Raw genomic sequence first — 20,418 nt, 5'->3', positions numbered from 1 at the left:
ACCTGAGCACAACCTGCATGATTAGGCATCTAAGTGCAAAGCACGAGCTGCAGTGGAGTACACACCTTCAAAACCAAGAAACGTCTCTGGCTCATCCTGCTTCCTCTTCTGCTGCAGTCTCGGCCACTCCAGCCACATCTGTAGTGATACCGGCACCTGCCACCCCGCAAACAGACGATCTGTCAGCAACACCACCACCTGGGTCACCAACAACCATCTCCACAATGTCCCGTGGAAGCGTTCAGCTTTCCATCTCCCAAACACTTGAGAGGAAGAGGAAGTACCCCCCTACCCACCTGCGATCCCTGGCCCTGAATGCCAGCATTTCAAAATTATTGGCCTTTGAAATGCTGTCATTCCGTCTGGTGGAGACGCACAGTTTTAAAAACCTTATGTCGGTGGCTGTCCCACAGTACGTCGTGCCCAGCCGCCACTACTTTTCCAGGCAAGCCATCCCTTCCCTGCACAACCAAGTGGGGGAAAAAATCAGGTGTGCACTGCGCAACGCCATCTGTGCCAAGGTCCACCTAACTACCGATACGTGGACCAGTAAGCACGGTCAGGGGCGTTATATCTCCCTAACGGCACACTGGGTAAATGCAGTGGCGGATGGGCCTGAGGCGGATAGCAATTTGGCGCATGTCCTTCCACCACCGAGGATTGCAGGGCGCTTCAGTTTGCCTCCTGTTCCTAACTCCTCCTACTCCGCTTCCTCATCCTCTACCGCCTCCTCATCCGGACAGCGTAACACCTTCACCACCAACTTCAGCACGGCCAGGGGTAAACGACAGCAGGCAGTTTTACAACTTGCCTGTTTGGGGGACAAACCACACACCGCGCAGGAGTTGTGGAGGAGCATGGAACAGCAGACAAATGAGTGGTTGCTGCCAGCGAGCCTCAAGCCCGGCCTGGTGGTGTGCGATAACGGGAGAAATCTCATAGCAGCTCTGGGCCTAGCCGGTTTGACGCACATCCCTTGCCTGGCGCATGTGCTGAATTTGGTGGTGCAGAGGTTCCTTAAAAACTACCCCGATATGTCAGAGCTGCTGCAGAAAGTGCGGGCCGTTTGTGCGCACTTTCGACGTTCTCACCCTGCTGCTGCTCGCCTGGCAGCGCTGCAGCGTAACTTCGGCCTTCCCGCTCACCGCCTCATATGTGACGTGCCCACAAGGTGGAACTCCACCTTGCACATGCTGGAAAAACTGTGCGAGCAGCAGCAGGCCATAGTGGAGTTTCAGCTGCAGCACGCACGCGTGAGTCGCTCTGCAGAACAGCACCACTTCACCACCAATAACTGGGCCTCCATGCGAGACCTGTGTGCCTTGTTGCGCTGTTTTGAGTACTCCACCAACATGGCCAGTGGCAATGACGCCGTTCTCAGCTTAACTATCCCACTTCTATGCCTCCTTGAAAAAACAATTCGGGCGATGATGGAAGAGGATGTGGCACAGGATGAGGAGGAGGAGGAGGATGAAGAGGTAACATTTCCAAGGCTTTCAGGGCAGTCATTCGCAAGGGGCTCCGAGGGTGGGTTCCTGCACACACAAACGCCAGGGACACAATTGTCCAGCAGGGGCACAGTTCTGGAGGATGAGGAGGATGAGGAGGAGGAGGAGGAGCTGGAGGAGGAGATGGAACCATGTTCACAGCAGGGTGGCACCCAGGCCAGCTCATGGCCATCACTGGTGCGTGGCTGGGGGGATACAGAGGACACGGACGATACACCTCCCACAGAGGACAGCCTTTCGTCGCCTCTGGGCAGCCTGGCACACATGAGCGATTACATGCTGCAGTGTCTCCACAACGACCGCCGAGTTGCCCACATTCTAACTTGTGCTGATTACTGGGTGGCCACGCTGCTGGATCCCCGTTACAAGGACAACGTATCGTCCTTAATTCACTCACTGGAGCGCGATCGCAAGATGCGCGAGTACAAGCGCACGCTGGTAGACGCGATGCTGCTGGCATTCCCATCTGACAGCGGGGCCACAGTGGGAGCACAAGGCAGAGGAGGAGGAGGAGGAGGTCGCCAACTCAACCAGGGCACCGCCAGCACCTCAGAAAGCAGGGTTAGCATGGCCGAAATGTGGAAAAGCTTTGTCAGCACGCCACAACAAACAGCAGCACCAGCAGCTCAGATGGAACGTCTTAGCAGGAGGCAGCATTTTACCAACATGGTGGAGCAGTATGTGTGCACACGCCTACATGTAGTGAATGAGGGGTCTGCCCCCTTCAACTTCTGGGTCTCCAAATTGGGCACATGGCCTGAGCTTGCCCTTTACGCCTTGGAGGTGCTGGCGTGCCCTGCAGCCAGTGTATTATCTGAACGGGTATTTAGCTCGGCTGGGGGTGTTATAACAGACAAGCGCAGCCGCCTGTCCAGAGACAATGTGGACAAGCTCACGTTCATTAAAATGAACCAGGCATGGATCCCACGGGACTTTTTCGTACCTTGTGCAGAATAGCAATGGATACCGACCTTACCCAGCCATTGTTCCATTTTTGCTCTTTCTCACTCTTTTGGGGTGTACCCTCATTTAAAATTTGTGAAAAGAAGCAGTGTTGGCTACCTCGTCCTCCTCCTCAGGGCCAGATTAAAGTAGGGGCTATTGGAGCTGCAGCTCCATGCAGGCCCCTACCTTTTATATAGGCCCCGGGTTGGCCATATTCACTGTGACCGCTCTTCTGTCACTTGTAAACACAGAAGTCTGGCTTCTATGCTCGCTTCCCCAGGCAGCACCCTCAGAACCTCCCCACACAGCGCGAAGGCCGGACAAGGAGGGACAGTTGCCGATGCATGGATGTGTTTATGGGCTTCAGAGACAGCATCCCATGTTGAATTAGGCATGCATGGCTGCACCCTTCCTCCTCTGGGTGCATGCCAAGGCACGGCCCTTAAGGCCCTTCAAAATCCTCAGCACCAAGACCATGATGCTCTTAATCCGGCCCTGGTCCTCCTCCACCGCCGCTTCCACCTACACCGCCCATAGGTGTGCGCAGCCTATTGCATTAGGGTGTGCACCCCAAAGTTGAAATACACATGCATGTGTTTGCCTACATGTACATGGCCCCGATACATTACTCTCCCTGCTGGCAAAGAGAAATAGAGCAGAGCAGGTGCGAGGGAGATCTTTCCCATCTCCTCACTGGCAAACAGAGCGATAATGCTATGTGCCCTAGGTGATTAGGGTGTGCCCAGGTACACCAGGCACACCCTGTGCGCACGCCTATGACACCGCCACATCCACCACCACCTCAACCTCCCTCCTACTCCATATGGGCCTCGTCCTTCAGAGATGAAGAACATTGTTTTATTTTTCTGTTTTTTTTTTGTTGTTTTAAGTTATTTCCCTATCCACATTTGTTTGCAGAGCACTTGCCATGCTCTTAACTACGTTTTGCTGCCATTTGCAGCACTCTAGCCCTTTCCATTGGTGTTTTAGAGCCATTTTAGTGCCTTAAAGTTCGGGTCCCCATTGACTTCAATGGGGTTCGGTGTCCGGGAAAAGTTCGGTAAAAGTCCGGGACACGGACCCGGACTTTTTTTTAAAGTTCGGCCGAACCCGTCGAACACGGACATCTAGGTGTCCGCTCAACCCTAGTGTTGAGCGAACAAGGACTGTATTATTCGGGTCCATACCGGATAATTGGATTTTTGCTACCCGGACACGGACCCGAAAACTTTACTGTATGTTCGGGTTTAAAATCCGTGTTCGGTAATTTTATTTTATTTCCTGTTTTGTATGTAATGGCGCGCTTTTAATGGCGGGCTTTCAACAGCCAATCAACAAGCTTTTCACTGGTGCGCCTTAAGCCATCCCAGCCATGCCTATTAATGTATTAGTAGCTGTGATTGGCCATCTGAAGCATGTGACCCATGTCTTTATAAGTTCGAGAGACACAGCGCAGTGCGTCAGTCTGTTCTAGTGTAGGGAGAGAGCACACATCATACGTGCTGGCTGCTGCTGATTAGGGACAGACAGGGAAAAACAACATTGTGCCCGAAAAGAATGCAGGGACAGGTCGGAGTGTAGGCAGGGAAAGATATTTGAGCATTTTAGGGACAGGCTGGAGAGATTAGGCAGGGAGAGATTAGGAGACACGGGACAGAACAATCGTCCGTTAGCGATCTACATAGATTTTGCTGTGTGGGGGGTGGTGCAGTGAACGATCTTTTGCCCTCACTTGAGCCCACTGAGGAGGAGGAGGAGGGAGAAAAAAATATATTTTTATCAGTCTGTTGTGTGCAGCGTTCAGCTATATTTTACTACAGATTGCTGTTCTAATCTGCTATTTAAAAATTACAAAGTTAAAGGGGAATTTTTTTTTTTCCCTTCATAGCCTGCTGCTGAGCTGACCGTGACATAAAACATAAGACACTGCTGTGTTCACATGTGCTATTGAAAAATCACCAATTGTATATACTTTTTTCTATTCCGCTATTCAATCTACACCCTTTTGGGGTAAAAAAAATTAAATTGCGGCATAGTCTGTATCGGTACGTGTGAGATACACCTTTCCAATTTTTTAGGCGCATCTTACACCGCCGAGGATTGCAGGGTGCTTCAGTTTGCCTCCTGTTCCGAACTCCTCCTACTCCTCATTCTCATCCTGCCTTTAGGGTACAAAAAATTGTAATCGGAGCCTAGTCTGGGTTTGTGCGTGTGAGATACACCTTTTTATATCATATTTTCTATTCCGCTATTCAATCTACACCCTTTTGGGGTAAAAAATAAATAAATTGCGGCATAGTCTGTATCGGTACGTGTGAGATACACCTTTTTATATACTTTTTTCTATTTCGCTATTCAATATACACCCTTTTTGGGTGAAAAAAATTATATTGCGGCATAGTCTGTATCGGTACGTGTGAGATACACCTTTTAAATTTTTGGGGCGCATCTTCCACCGCCGAGGATTGCAGGGTGCTTCAGTTTGCCTCCTGTTCCGAACTCCTCCTACTCCTCATCCTCATCCTGCCTTTAGGGTACAAAAAATTGTAATCGGGGCCTAGTCTGGGTTTGTACGTGTGAGATACACCTTTTTATATACTTTTTTCTATTCCGCTATTCAATATACACCCTTTTTGGGTGAAAAAAATTAAATTGCGGCATAGTCTGTATCGGTACGTGTGAGATACACCTTTTAAATTTGTTTGGCGTATCTCTTTCCACCGCCGAGGATTGCAGGGCGCTTCAGTTTGCATATTTTCACATGTGACGTGCCCACAAGGTGGATCTCCACCCTGCACGTGCTGGCAAGACTGTGAGAGCAGCAGCAGGCCATAGCGGAGGTTCAGCTGCAGCACACACACGTGAGTCACTCTGCAGAACAGCACCACTTCACCAATAACTGGGCTTCCATGCGAGACCTTTGTGCCTTGTTGCGCTGTTTCGAGTACTCCACCAACATGGACAGGGCCTATGGCGGCGTTCTCAGCGTTACTATCCCACTTGTATACCTTTTTGAAAAATTGCTGGATGATAGATGAGGATGAGGAGGAGGAGGAACCATGTTCACAGCAGGGTGGCACCCAGGCCAGCTCGTGGCCATCACTGGTGCGTGGCTGGGGGTATACAAAGGACACAAACGATACACCTTCCACAGAGGGCAGCCTTTCGTTGCCTCTGGGCAGCCTGGCACACTTGAGCGATTACATGCTGCAATGTCTGCGCAACGACCGCCAAGTTGCCCACATTCTAACTTGTGCTGATTACTGGTTGGCAAGTCTCCTGAAATAGGGTTTCCATGATCTGCCTAGCCAGAAGGCCTGGCAGAACCCCGTTCTTCATGGTAGCCGAAGCCACCTCGAACACTAGGTCAGGGGTGCTCTCCCAAAGAGAGACCCCCCAACCCCCAGCGGGTGCATAAAAAAGTACACAGGGTGTACACATGGTCCTCCTCCCAAAAGAGGAAGGACCCTGACCCTGATCCCCCACGGCACAAGGCTGCTGACAGGGACTGGTGTACTTACACTGGCAAAGTACTAGGTGGGTGAACTAAGCCAAAAGGCCATATCCATACCCCCCCCCCCAAGACGTTCAGGGACAGTCCCAAGGACCTACACCCTACTAATCAGATTATGTGTGCAAATAAAGTGTACCGCCACATTACAAAAAGACAAAAATGAAACACACAAACAATAAAGAGTGGGGGAAAGGAAGGTGGAGAAGTGCAAGCCCGAAGCTTTAATGAAAGGACAAAAACACACAAGGGAGAGTTGGGGAAGGGGAAATCGCTAGACCTCCTCTTCCTCCATGAGATCCATTAGGTTATAGTCTCTGAGCAGACTATGGACCAGTCTGCGACAGTCCTCAATGGGCATCCTCTCTCCCTGGTAGATAAGGCACTTTTTGGCGCACCATAAAGCATCCTTAAAGGAACACAGAACCTGCCAGGTGTTGTCAATGTCCTCTTGGGAAAAAGTTCCACCAAATAATCCATTTAGCACACCAAAGTGTGTGATGGCAGTCTGTCCTTAAGTTCAGGTTCCAAGGCCCTAAACAGGATCTGTGCAAAGGGGCACTCCCAGAAAACCTGCAAAGCAGTTTCCTCCTGGATGAACTTTTCCTCTATTCAATATACACCCATGCGGGTGAAAATAATTCAATTGCGGCCTAGTCTGTACATGTGAGATATACCCTTTTATATACTTTTGTTCTATTCCGCTATTCAATATACACCCATGCAGGTGACAAAAATTTAATTGCGGCATACTCTATATGTGTGAGATGCACCCTTTTGGATACTATTTTTCTATTCCGCTATTCAATATACACCCATGCGGGTGACAAATATTAAATTGCGGCATAGTCTGTACGTGTGAGATGCACCCTTTTAGATACTATTGTTCTATTCCGCTATTCAATATACACCCATGCGGGTGAAAATAATTCAATTGTGGCCTAGTCTGTATGTGTGAGATACACCCTTTTATATACTGTTGTTCTATTCCGCTATTCAATATACACCCATGCAGGTGAAAAAAATCAAATTGCGGCATAGTCTGTATGATTACGTGTGAGATACACCCTTTCAATTTGTTTGGCGCATCTCCTTCCACCACAGAGGATTGCAGGGCGCTTCAGTTTACATCCTGTTCCTAACTCCTCCTACTCCGCTTCCTCATCCTCTCCTGCCTCCTCATCCGGTCAGCGTAACACCTTCACCACCAAATTCAGCAAAGCCAGGGGTAAACGACAGCAGGCAGTTTTAAAACTTGCATGTTTTGGGGAAAAATCCCACACCGCGCATGAGTTGTGGAGGAGCATGGAACAGCAGACCGATGAGTTGTTGGTGCCAGCGAGCCTCAAGCCCGGCATGGTGGTGTGCGATAACGGGCGAAATCTCATAGCAGCTCTGGGCCTAGCCGGTTTGACGCACATCCCTTGCCTGGTGCATGTGCTTAATTTGGTGGTGCAGAGGTTCCTTCAAAATTACCCCGATATGGCAGAGCTGCTGCAGAAAGTGCAGGCCGTCTGTGCGCACTTTCGGCGTTCTCACCCTGCTGCTGCTCGCCTGTCAGCGCTGCAGCGTAACTTCGGCCTTCCCGCTCACAGCCTCATATGTGATGTGCCCACAAGGTGGAACTCCACCTTGCACATGCTGGAAAGACTGTGCGAGCAGCAGCAGGCCATAGTGGAGTTTCAGCTGCAGCACGCACGCGTTAGTCGCTCTGTGGAACAGCACCACTTCACCACCAATAACTGGGCCTCCATGCGAGACCTGTGTGCTTTGTTGCGCTGTTTTGAGTACTCCACCAACATGGCCAGTGCCGATGACGCCGTTGTCAGCTTAACTATCCCACTTCTATGCCTCCCTGAAAAAACGCATCGGGCGATGATGGAAGAGGATGTGGCACAGGAAGAGGAGGAGGAGGAAGAGGGATCATTTCCATGGCTTTTAGGGCAGTCATTCACAAGTGGCTCCGAGGGTAGGTTCCTGCACCCACAAACGCCAGGTACACAATTGTCCAGCAGGGGCACAGTTCTGGAGGAGGAGGAGTAGGAGATGGAGGAGGAGATGGAACCATGTTCACAGCAGTGTGGCACCCAGGCCAGCTCATGGCCATCACTGGTGCATGGCTGGGGGAGATACAGAAGACACAGACGATACACCTCCTACAGAGGACAGCCTTTCGTTGCCTCTGGGCAGCCTGGCAAACATGAGCGATTACATGCTGCAGTATCTCCACAAAGACCGCCGAGTTGCCCACATTCTAACTTGTGCTGATTACTGGGTGGCCACGCTGCTGGATCCCCATTACAAGGATAACGTACCGTCCTTAATTCACTCACTGGATCGTGATTACAAGATGCGCAAGTACAAACGCACGCTGGTAGACGCGATGCTGCTGGCATTCCCACCTGACAGTGGGGCCACAGTGGAAGCACAAGGCCAAGGCAGAGGAGGAGGAGGAGGAGGAGGAGGAGGAGGAGGAAGAGGTCGCCAACGCAGCCAGGGCACTGCCAGCACCTCAGAAGAACCCTTCAACTTCTAGGTCTCCAAATTGGGCACATGGCCTGAGCTTGCCCTTTACGCCTTGGTGGTGCTGGCCTGCCCTGCAGCCAGTGTATTATCTGAACGTGTATTTAGCATGGCTGGGGGCGTTATCACAGACAAGCGCAGCCACCTGTCCAGAGACAATGTGGACAAGCTCGCGTTCATTAAAATGAACCAGGCATGGATCCCACAGGATTTTTCCGTACCTTGTGCAGAATAGAGATGGATACCGACCTTACCCAGCCATTGTTATATTTTTGATCTTTCTCACTCTTTTGGGTTGTACCCTAATTTAAAATGACTGAAAAAAAGCAGTGTTGGCTACCTCGTCCCCCTCTACCGCCGCTTCCACCTACACCGCCACATCCACCGCCACCTCAACCTCCCTCCTACTCCATATGGGCCTCGTCCTTCACAGATGAAGAAAATTGTTTTATTTTTCTTTTTTTTTTTTTTGTTGTTTTAAGTTATTTCCCTATCCACATTTGCAGAGCACTTGCCATGTTCTTAACTACGTTTTGCTGCCATTTGCAGCACTCTAGCCCTTTCCATTGGTGTTTTAGAGCCATTTTAGTGCCTGAAAGTTCGGGTCCCCATTGACTTCAATGGGGTTCAGTGTCCGGGTAAAGTTCGGAAAAAGTCCGGGACACGGACCCGGACTTTTTTTTCAAGTTCGGCCGAACCCGCCGAACACGGACATCCAGGTGTCCACTCAACTCTAATAGTGACCCTTCCTAAACCCGGCAAGGACACTGTGGTTAGGGCCAACTATAGGCCGACCTCGCTTCTAAATACCAATGTTAAAGTGTTTGCTAAACTGTTGGCCCTTAGGATCCAGAGGATTCTACCTATTCTGGTTCACCCGGATCAGGTTGGCTTTGTCCCGGGCCGCCAAGCTCCGGACGGGACAAGATGGCTTGTCGGTTTGATCTCCCGGGTTGGGGCCGCTCGGACGCCTTCTCTGTTTCTCTCTTTGGATGCGGAGAAGGCGTTCGATCGGGTCCACTGGGGCTATCTACAGGCAGTCCTTGATACCTTCGGGATTGGAGGATGGATACAGTCGGCCGTCCTGTCTCTGTATTCCAATCTGTCTGCCACTATCCTCACCTCAGGAATGAAATCGAAACCAATCCAGATCACTAACGGCACTAGACAGGACTGTCCTTTGTCCCCCATCATATTTGCCCTTCTCATGGAGCCCCTGGCGGAACGGTTCCATTTCCACCCCAACATCAAAGGTCTGTCGGTGGCCGGCTTGGAACACAGGATTAGCCTGTTTGCCGATGACGTCATGTTTATGCTCATGGACACTATGCACGTGGTATTGATCCCCAGGGCCATGGGAAGTCGAGACATGGCTATGTCTATCAGAGTGTCAGCACCGTGAGACTCTGGAAGTCCTATGATCCGGAGGTTATTCCTCCTGGATTGATTTTCCGGATCATCTATTTTGTCCAGGAGATAGCGTTGGGTCTGCCTGGCTTGTTGATCCATGGAGAAGGATTCCTGCAGCTCATCCTCCATGTCAGACAACCTATGCTCAAGGTCAGTGTGCCTGTGTGAATGTTCCCCCATCTCCTTTTTGGGCCATCCCCTGTGAAATAGCTTTGTCCACTGCTTCAGTAATAGTGGGGGAGAGGAGGGCTGCCACTGCCTGTGCCAGGCTATTTGGGTGTCAGGCAAGGGTGAGGGTGACTGACCTTGTGAAGCTGCCGTAGGTGGGAGGGCGGCGTCCGCCGTGTCTGCTTCCGAGTAGGCCAGAGATAAAGCCGTGGGCTTGATTTGCTTGATTCCCTGGGCGGAGGTACCTCTGAGTTGTAAAAAACGATCCATCCTGTGTGATCCCCAGGCTTAGTTGGAATGTTATTCTGGGTCGGGAGGCTCGTTTGGACTGTGGAGTGTGGTTTAATAAGCAGGTGTTCCCGGAGCCGCAGTCTCGCGCTGCTTTCTACATGGGCGCCGGAAACCGGAAGTCCCATCAAATTTTTTTAACATTTTAGGCCAATTTGTTTTCTGCTACATATTTTTGGTAAAAACAATCGCAATAAGCGTATTTTGAGTGATTTGCGCTAAAATTATCACGTCTACTAACTACGGGAAATATTTATGTAATTGTTATTGTTTTTTTTTTTTTTACTAGTAATGGTGGCGATCTGCAATTTTTAGCGGGACTGCCATATTGCGGCGGACAGATCGAACCCCTAACTGATATTTTTGACACTTTTGGGGGGACCAGTGACATTACTACAGTAATCAGTGCTAAAAATATGCACTGTTACTGTAATAATAACACTGGCAGGGAAGGGGTTGACATTATTGGTGATTAAGGGGTTAAATCTGAGCCTAGGGGAGTGATTCTAACTGTATGGGGGAGGGGCTTGTGAAATGATCATAGAGACCTGTGTTCCTATATAGAAGGATACAGGCACTCTGTGATCATTCCAGGGAGAAGAACGGTCAGATGTGTTTGCAACAGCCGACCGTTCTTCTCTCTCAGATCAGCAATCGTCAGGGTGTCAGGCGGCAATCGGAGCCACCTGCTCCGTGCATCGGAGTCCCCGCTGCCGAGTGGGGGCGGGAGCACGCTGCCGTCGGAGCACACTCGCCCTCTAGATGCAGGCGCATCCGACGTAGCCCTACATCAGTTCAAACAAGAGGGGCTGCCAGGCAGTCCGGAAGCGGTTAAACTATGATTCTTATATGATTCTTACCTTATAATGATCAGTATACAGATGAATCACTTCTCCATAACTAAGAGATGAAATGTCAGTAAATAAATCATGCTGGGAAGCACTCTGCATACAATTCCACCATGGGTACCACAGAAAATAAACCTGTAAAGAAAAATAAAATGTTTACCTATGGTTTAGAGATACCGTAATGGCCAAAAATATTGGCACCCCATGCATTTCTGTAAGATAATGCACCACTTCACCCAGAAAATTGTTGCAATTACAAATGTTTAGGCATTCTCATGTTTATTTCTTTGTATTTTCTTTCTCAGTATGACAAAAAAAAGTGGAGAAACAAAAAGCCAAATCTGACACATTCCAAGCAAAATTCCAAAAATGGACTGGACAAAACTTCACTTTTCAAAATTGTAAGAAATAATTGCATTCCAAGTTTGTGTTGCTCCTGTAATTTGTAATTAAACTCGCTTGTGTCAATGAACAGGTGCTGACAATACAGAAATCCCACTGGCAACTAGAGATGGCCTTGCAGTTCGCCCAGTGGTCGGTTCGCAGCAAACTTTGCTCGTTCGCTGTTTGCCGATCATGCGAACATATGGCGCCAAATTCTTTTACGTTGTGAAGAACTTTGACCCATGACATCCATCAGGTGGTACAGGACAGCCAATTGAGACATTTCAGCACATGGACATATCCCCTACCTTATAAATAGACCTGAGCTGGCTGCCATTTTACATTCTGTCTTTTGTCAGTGTAGGGAGAGGTTGCAGTGGGGAGCAGGGACAGACTGTTAGAGACACAAATTGCATAGTATATAGGGGTGTGATACACTTATAATATACTTTCTAATATAGAAAGCATATTATAGTGTATTTGGGTATTGCAGAAATGTTGTCTGTTTCGCTGCGTTAACTCTGCTACACACAGTGACAAAAGTTACTGGGAATTTTTTTTTATAACTGGTGTGATAGACCCGTGGCCCTCCAAAATGACAGATTGAAGTGGGGTGTTATATACCTTGTTCCACATATACTGCACTTCTCTAGAGACTTTTGTCACAGGGTCATTTAAAAAATGACAGGCAGAGGAAGAGGCAGGCCCTTCCGCAGGGGTGGTAGGGGTAGGGCAGGAGCACCAGGTTGGAGCCAAAGTGGGAAGTTGCAGAAGGTGCGTTCGATTACGTCAAAGGACACACCAGAATTGGTTGAGTGGCTCACTCAGCCTTCCTCTTCTGCACCCTCCTCATCCTCTCTATCTGCACCCTCTTCACTCTCTGCTGTCTGCACCCCCAAAGACACCACCACCACCAACATATACCCTCCGCTTGAGTCACAGAAATTATTTTCCGATCCATCACAAGACATTTGCGATGCGCAGCCATTCTTGGCATTGGATCAGGAAGAGGAGGTAGCAACAACCGCCACTCTGCAGTCTGACGACAGTACCCAGATCAGGTTGGTCCCCGCTGTTGCTGCCTACTCGGAGATCTCTAATGTTAGTGGTGGGCAAGGTGACGTTGATGATGCAGAGGCAAAATTTCTGCAGTACCCAAATACACTATTTTGAAAGTATATTGTTATATAACACCCCGATTCAATCTGTCGTTTTGGGGGGCGACTGGTTTATCACACCAGTTATAATACATTTTCTAATTGTGGAACCGTTAACCAGTCGCAATGCTGCCCAATACAAATCCACTATAATATGCTTTCTATATTAGAAAGTATATTATAAGTGTATTACACCCCTATATATTGCACACCAAAGAATAGTACACCTATACCAGTCCTTAAAAGGACTTTTGTGGACCTATTAGCTAGCGATTTGTGTCACTAATAGTCTGTCCCTGCTCCACACAGCAACGTCTCACCTGGCATGTCAAAAAGGTTCTGGGGATTTTGGGCGGCGCAGCGGAAGAGATGGAGTAGGAGGAGGAGAGGGAGGATGGAGGAGGAGGAGAAGAAGAGGCAGGCCTGCATGCAATCCGTGGCGGTAAAACCAAATCTACACGGGTGCCACGGGTTACATGCTTGATGGCAGTCAGAAGGTTCACCCAGTGGGCAGTAAAAGTGATATACCTTCCCTGCCCGTGTTTGCTAGACCATGTGTCTGTGGTCAGATGTATCTTGGCACCAACACTGTGTGCCAGAGATACATTCAATTGCAGCTGAACATTCAAGACCCCCGGTACAAACAAAAAATGCCGGAAATGTTACCACCATCACAGAGGGCGGTCAGAATGCAGCACTTCCAGGCCTTGCTTCGAGAAATGCTGCGTTCTGCTTTTGCGTGCGCTGGCAAGAGGAATTTCCAGTCACAGCGCCTGCAAGAAGAGGGCGGTTTGAAGATGTGTTGATATGAGATCATTCTTTCAGCCGACCCATCCACAACTGTCCTCCGGATCCAGCATCGGGGAACGCCTACACCGACAGGTGTCCAACTACATCGGGTTAACGGCCGATATGGACACTCTGAGAAGTGATGAACCCCTGGACTACTGGGTGGGCCGGCTTGACCTCTGGCCAGAGCTTGCACAATTTGCAATGGGACTGTTGTCTTGTCCTCCATCCAGTGTCCTGTCTGAAAGGTCGTTCAGCATAGCAGGGGGGATCGTGACCGATAAGCGCACTCGCCTAGCTCACAACAGTGTTGAATACCTCACATTTCTAAAAATGAATGAGGCATGGATCTCAGAGGAATTCAACACATGTGACCAGTAGACCATGTTTGATTCAAATTCCCCATGACAGGCCACAAATATCCGCCGCCACCCATAATAATTCATGGCTCCTGTCTTAGGTAAATACAGCGGCATAAAAGGCCTTTTATGTCCGTTGAATGCCTAATTTTTGAGGCCTTTACTGGCCGACACGTACTTCTGTATCCGTCACAAGTGCCATCCTGTACACTGACTGCCTCTTTTCTGTGGAAGTTTGTAAGTGTATTTCTTTATCCTCAATACATTGTCCATACAGTTTTACACTATGTCGTTGTTGTTTGGTTTATTCCTCTATATTCGCCTGTGAATTGGGATTCCCTGGCAACAACATTGGAGTACTCTGCGTACACCATACCTTGGCTCATTCAGTGATCCAGATACGTTGTGGATATCCCTGTATTCAGCGTTGTGGACATCCCTGCATTCAGCGTGTATGACCCATTTACTATAGAGTAACCTGGGTCCATACCTTCTGGTGAGCACATTCAAGTGTTTGTGAGATTCTTCTTCAAGTCACTATTATTTCCTTGTGGATTTGATTTGGACTTTTTACCAGCACTTTGAACTTTCTTTATATTCACTATAAGGAGTCTTCACCATATTTTCACATTTATATTGTTTCTCACTTTATGTTTGTTTGTAAATACCGTGTCTATGGTATATGCATTTATATTATAACATATTAACAGTGTCTTAGTTAGCGCTGCACTGTTTTTTATTTATTTATTTTTTATTTTTTTCTGTATCCTGTGAATGCCTAATGTACCTCCAGCCACAGAATACTACGTTCTTAGCTGTCAGGTGAAAGCCTGTGGGCTTATTTTTGGGGCCTGTAATGGCCGACACGTATTTATCCTGTGAATGCCTAATGTACCTCCAGCCATAGAAAACCAAGTTCTTTTCTGTCAGGTGAAGGCCTGTGGGCTAATTTTTGGGGCCTGGAATGGCCGACACTTACATCTTTATCCTGTGAATGCCTAATTTTTCAGACTGGAATTGAAAATCAATGGGTTTGTAAGCCTTCCGCTAAATTGTGGAATGGATGCGGACCCATTTTACAGATGTGTGAATGGACCCTATATGTATTTGACATGTATTTACCGGCTGCTGTCAGTTCTGGCTGATTTAGAAAAAAAATAAAACATTTTTTGCTGAAAAAAAAATAAAAAATGTATGGCAACTTTTCCAATAGCAATACTTCTGTTATGACATTGTCCATGTTGTGGGACTATTTGTGCACAGCTAGTAAGAATTTTGTGGCTGTAAATATGACCTGGAGGTTTTTCATGTTCACCTGCCATTAACCTCCCTGGCGGTATGATTCTTTCGGATTTTAGGTGCTGAAAGCGGTACAATTATTTTGCATGTAATTCTTAAGAACGAGCAGCCCAAACCAACTATTTACATATGATTTTTTTTTTACTGTGCATTCTTCTTTATAACATCTCGGGTATGATAACGTTTAAACACAAAATCCTAAATTAAAATATAAGTAACTATAAAATAATAACAAATAATAATATAATAACAATAAAACTTTTTATTCAATAAATTATAGTAAATAACGTAATCAAAAACACTGACATTTTTTTTGGTCAAACAAGGATGCAATATTAGTAGTCATATTCAGTAAACGTCCCGGGTATGGAAAATTTTAAAACAGGGTACAGCACAAAGTCCAATGTCACAGTCAGGACAATAGTATCACGTTTCTTTTCTGATTTTCCGTCCAGTGTCGTCACGTTTAGTGTTTAGCGAACACGGACTGTATTATTCGGGTTCGTACCGAATAATTGGATTTTTGTTACCCGAACACGGACCCGAAAACTTTACTGTATGTTCAGGTTTAAAATCTGTGTTCAGTAATTTTATTTCCTGTTTTGTATGTAATGGCGTGGTTTTAATGGCGGGCTTTCAACAGCCAATCAACAAGCGTTTAACTGGTGTGCGCCATCACAGCCATGCCTACTAATGTATTAGTAACTGTGATTGGCCAGCTGAAGCATGTGACCCAGGTCTTTATAAGCTCAAGACACAGCGCGGTGCGTCAGTCTGCTGTAGTGTAGGGAGAGAGCACACATAACGGTGCTGGCTGCTGCTGATTAGGGACAGACAGGGAAAAACAGCATTGTGCTGAAAAGAATGCAGGGACAGGTCGGAGTGTAGGCAGGGAAAAGATATTTGAGCATTTTAGGGACAGGCTGGAGAGATTAGGCAGGGAGAGATTAGGAGACACAGGACAGAACAATCGTCCGTTAGCGATCTACATCGATTTTGCTGTGTGTGGGGTGGTGCAGTGAACAATCTTTTTGCCCTCACTTGAGACCACTGAGGAGGAGGAGGAGGAGGAGGAGGGAGAAAAAAATATATTTTTATCAGTCTGTTGTGTGCAGCGTTCAGCTATATTTTACTACAGATTGCTGTTCCAATCTGCTATTTAAAAATTACAAATTTAAAGGGGAATTTTTTTAAGAGCACTTGCCATGCTCTTAACTACGTTTTGCTGCCATTTGCAGCACTCTAGCCCTTTCCATTGGTTTTTTAGAGCCATTTTAGTGCCTGAAAGTTCGGGTCCCCATTGACTTCAATGGGGTTCGGTGTCCGGGTAAAGTTCGGAAAAAGTCTGGGACACGGACTCTGACTTTTTTTTCAAGTTCGGCCGAACCCGCCGAACACGGACATCCAGGTGTCCACTCAACTCTATTCATGTTTGGAACAGCAAACCACACACATCCTTGTGGGAGCAGGCTTGTTTTCTGTTGGTGGAATGTGGTCCATAAAGTGACTAGTGACATAAAGTGTCAGGTGTTCCGGATCTACTTACAGCCGTTGGTGTTTGGTGCCTGAGAAATATCAGTTCGGCAATTTTCCACACAAATTCCACATGAACCACAGGCCTGTCACTCTTCTTTTTTGAAGAATAAATGCATTCCACAAACATTGTTCAAGAAGATGCCTGAATAATTTTTTATAATATTTTTTTTGTTGTTTTCGCATTGCCGGATAAAAAGTCATGGCCTGGTCAGCTCTGTCCACACCTCCCATGGTGTTGTTATAATCTATCACCAGTTGTGGTTTCATTACATCTTTTCCACCTTTTGTGTGTACCATGAGAGTAGAGATGCTGTGGATGGTACTCATCAGGCACACATCTTTTTTTGTCGCGCCATCTCAGTGCCATCATTTTTCCTTTCTGCCAGGCAACTATTTCTCCGGGCTTGAGCTTTTTGCTGGCAAAGGTTGGGGGCATGTCACGCCGGTTAGCTCTGATGGTCCCATACACATCCGTCTTGTTCTGAAGAAGGAACTCTTAGAGTTCTGGGGACATACAAAGATTGTCTGTGGTGACACAGTACCCCTGATTCAGCAACGGCTCAATCAGCGTCAGAACTGAAGCGGTTGCCATTCCATAGCTGCTGAACCTTTCATTGAATTTGGTTCCTTTCCCGGTGTATAGGACCGAATTCCAAATGTACCCAGAGCTGGATTCACATAGCATAAATTACTTTATGCCAAAGTGTGCTCTCTTGGACGCAATATATTGTATCCAGCTGAGTCTTTCTTTGTAGGCCATTAGACTTTCGTCTATACAAATGTCTCTTTCTGGCACATAGGACTGCTGGAAATATTTTAAAATGATTTGATAAACGTCCTAAATCTTTTGAGTTTTGGAGCTGGATGAGAAGTCTCGTCAAATTTGTCATTATTTGTAAAGTGCAAATACTTCATAATGAGCGAAAATTTGTATTCCGACATAACCGTGCCAAAAAAAGGAGTGGCCAGTAATTTGTTGGTGGTCCAATACCACTTCTGCAGGGGTTTCCCCACCACTCCCTTCAGAATAATTAAGCCCAGAAACTTCCAGATGTCCGCTTTGGTCACGGGTTCCCACATCCTGCTCCTTGAAAACCGCCGATGCGCTGCAGCTTGTTGCTCCTGGTACCGATTGGTTTCCATAACAAACTTTTCAATAACCTCCTCGGTCAAAAAGAGTTGCAGGTATGCCAAGGGGTTGTCATCCTCAACATCCACTTTGATACCAGGTGCTCCAGTAAACGGGAACCTTGGGGGCGCTACCTGCTCCGTACCGCAGTCGATCGAGCACCAAGTCCCCACATCGCTGGGCACAGTCGCAGGATCATCGCTGAAATCGCTTTCTGCATCTGATGACGAACTTCCCCATGAATCGCTATCACTCCATTCTGCGAGTGATTCTGTATCACTGTCGCTATCGCCCAGCATTTCATATACCGCTTTTGAGGTGGCGGCACGCTTTTTTGATGCCATGGTCGCTGTGCAGTATCCAGGCACAAGGTACAGGAAAAATGCAGGAAGGGGAATGGAGAAAGCACTGGGGGGCAATCTAAGGTCAATTCATTTTATTTTAGTAATGTAATCCAATGGGATTACAGTGTATCAGTGTGTTTGTGCTTTTTATTTTTTTAATTTGCCGCCAGTTCCACCCCCCTGCGAACGTCACATCGCAGGAGATGGAAGCCGGGGCACACAGAGCTTTGGGAGGAAGATCTGCCGCCGCACACTGCCCGGATACATCTCTGGATCCCAGTGACAAGGTAAGTAACCCCGCTTTCAGGATCCAGCGATGCTTCTGGCGGTACCCCGAGTGTGGCTCGGGGTTTACCGCTTTTAGCACTGAAATTTAACCCAGAGCCACACTCAGGAATACCGCTAGGAAGGTTAAAATGAATGGGACCCGCCGCGAACCTTCGGGTTTGCGAACATTTGGGCGAGTTTGCACGAACCGTTTGCTAACCGTCCCGGCAGATGTTCGTCCATCACTACTGGCAACCAGTTAAAATGGTGAAAAATGTAATCAATCTTTCTGTTTTGTGTCTTTGTGTGTCAGCATGGAGAAGAGAAAAAGCAGCAAAGAATTGTCTAAAGATTTGAGAAAAAAAATTGTGGAAAAGCACGGACAATGTCAAGGTTACAACATTGTGAAGAAGTGTACAGACCATGGCGCTCTAAGGCCTCTTTCAAACGGGCTTTCTGGTCAGGTCCCTGTCAGTTTTTCAGGCTGGCCGGATTGGATGCTCCATGCAGCCCTATGGAGCCATGTCCACTGACACCCACTGCTATCCGATCCTGTCCGTGAAATCCAGACAGGTGGAAACCCTATTTTCCATCCGTCTGGAGGATAGGATCAGATAAGATCGGATGAAAACAGACAGGCGGTTGGTTATCATCTGATCTCTCATAGAGGAGAGCGGGGATCTGACAGCTCCATATCTGCATACAGGGCGGATTGATCCCTGCTGAGCAAAATGGACTCCATTGGGCGCACTGCCCACGTGAAAGGAGCCTGACTAATCTGCCTATAGAAAAGAGGGAAAGCGCCTCTTGAGTGCGGTATACAATTTATTGACAAAATTTATAATAGTGACTCACATCTTAGTACTCATTGGCGTGTGTGGCGTGGTGTTATGGTCCGGTGGCGGGACGTCTGCTCTGTTCTGATGCGGTCTGATAGTCCGGGAGAGGTCTGGAGGTTTTCTCTGACGACTTCCGGGTCGACTCAATGGAAGAACAGTGTGTGGCTTGAGCAGCGTGTGGCTTGAGCAGCGGCCGGCGGCGTCTGACCTCACATGCAATGAGAGCAGTGTGGACAATTCGGGCTTCACTACGCGTTTCGGAGCATGCGCAAAAATGCCAAGTTCGGGTTTGAGCGCTCAGCAGTTGAGCTTCTGAAACGGTCTTAGAGGTCTGATTATTTATGTGTGACATACGTTATTACCAGTGTTTATACTGCTCTTGCAATTGACGATGCTACAATGTCCTCGCTTGTTCTAAATAATTTTGTAACACTTTGTATACCCTTTGTTCTATATTTCTAAATACAAATAAAATTTTTTTTATGGAAAAAAAAAAAAAGAAATGCAGGGGTGCCAATATTTTTGGCCATGACTGTACATAGATGATATATGACTTTACATGGAAGACTCTTACTTGGGACTTCTTTTCCTCCAGCAATGTATAAACATCAGACAGGAGCTGAGTGTCATTGTAATCTGTCATGGAACCAGATGTATAAACCAAAATGATGGACTCAGCGGGGGAAATCTGCAGAGCTCTCTTCAGCCCATAGAGGAGGGACTGGTTGCAGTGTGATAGATGATAATAGTAAGAATCAGTAGGGTCTTCCCAATAGTTTCCTTTTATACTTTGTAAGAAATCACTCTTGTCATCGGTGACAGTTTCATTCGTTTCTGAAAAAAATATTAATATTTTATTGAAAAGTAGCAATTGAATGTACACAATAAAAGGATTACAATATATCAGTGTGTTTGTGTTTTTTACTTTTTGAATTTGCTGCTGGTTCCACCCCCTGCGGCGTGACGCTCGCAGGGAACGGAAGTCGGGGCACACAGCATCAGACAGAAGATCCGGCCGCCGTACGCTGCCGGAACACATCGCGGGATCCCGGGGACAAGGTGAATAACCTCTTCCAGGATCCAGCGACTTCTCACTGGTGGTACCATGAGTGTG

The 20,418-nt window shown here is 47.6% G+C and overlaps 1 protein-coding gene and 1 long non-coding RNA gene across 2 annotated transcripts in view; one reads left to right on the top strand and one right to left on the bottom strand.

Annotated features, from left to right (window-relative positions):
• Positions 1-20,418, top strand: part of LOC309558391 (uncharacterized protein) — a gene marked incomplete at its 3' end in the record, with an annotated part of 897,500 nt that overhangs the window by 239,168 nt on the left and 637,914 nt on the right. The gene's annotated exons all lie outside the window — the stretch shown is intronic.
• On the bottom strand, positions 11,297-20,057 carry LOC309557488. The gene is made up of 2 exons (XR_014225392.1): positions 19,879-20,057; positions 11,297-11,336 (listed from the first exon to the last, which is right to left on the bottom strand). It is a non-coding gene; the product is annotated as an uncharacterized lncRNA (long non-coding RNA).

The sequence above is a fragment of the Pelophylax lessonae genome, assembly GCF_965119305.1.
Source record: "Pelophylax lessonae genome assembly, chromosome: 6".
Lineage (NCBI taxonomy): Eukaryota > Metazoa > Chordata > Amphibia > Anura > Ranidae > Pelophylax > Pelophylax lessonae.
The sequence above is the reverse complement of the archived record's forward strand: the minus strand, read 5'-3'. Positions and strand labels throughout refer to the sequence as shown.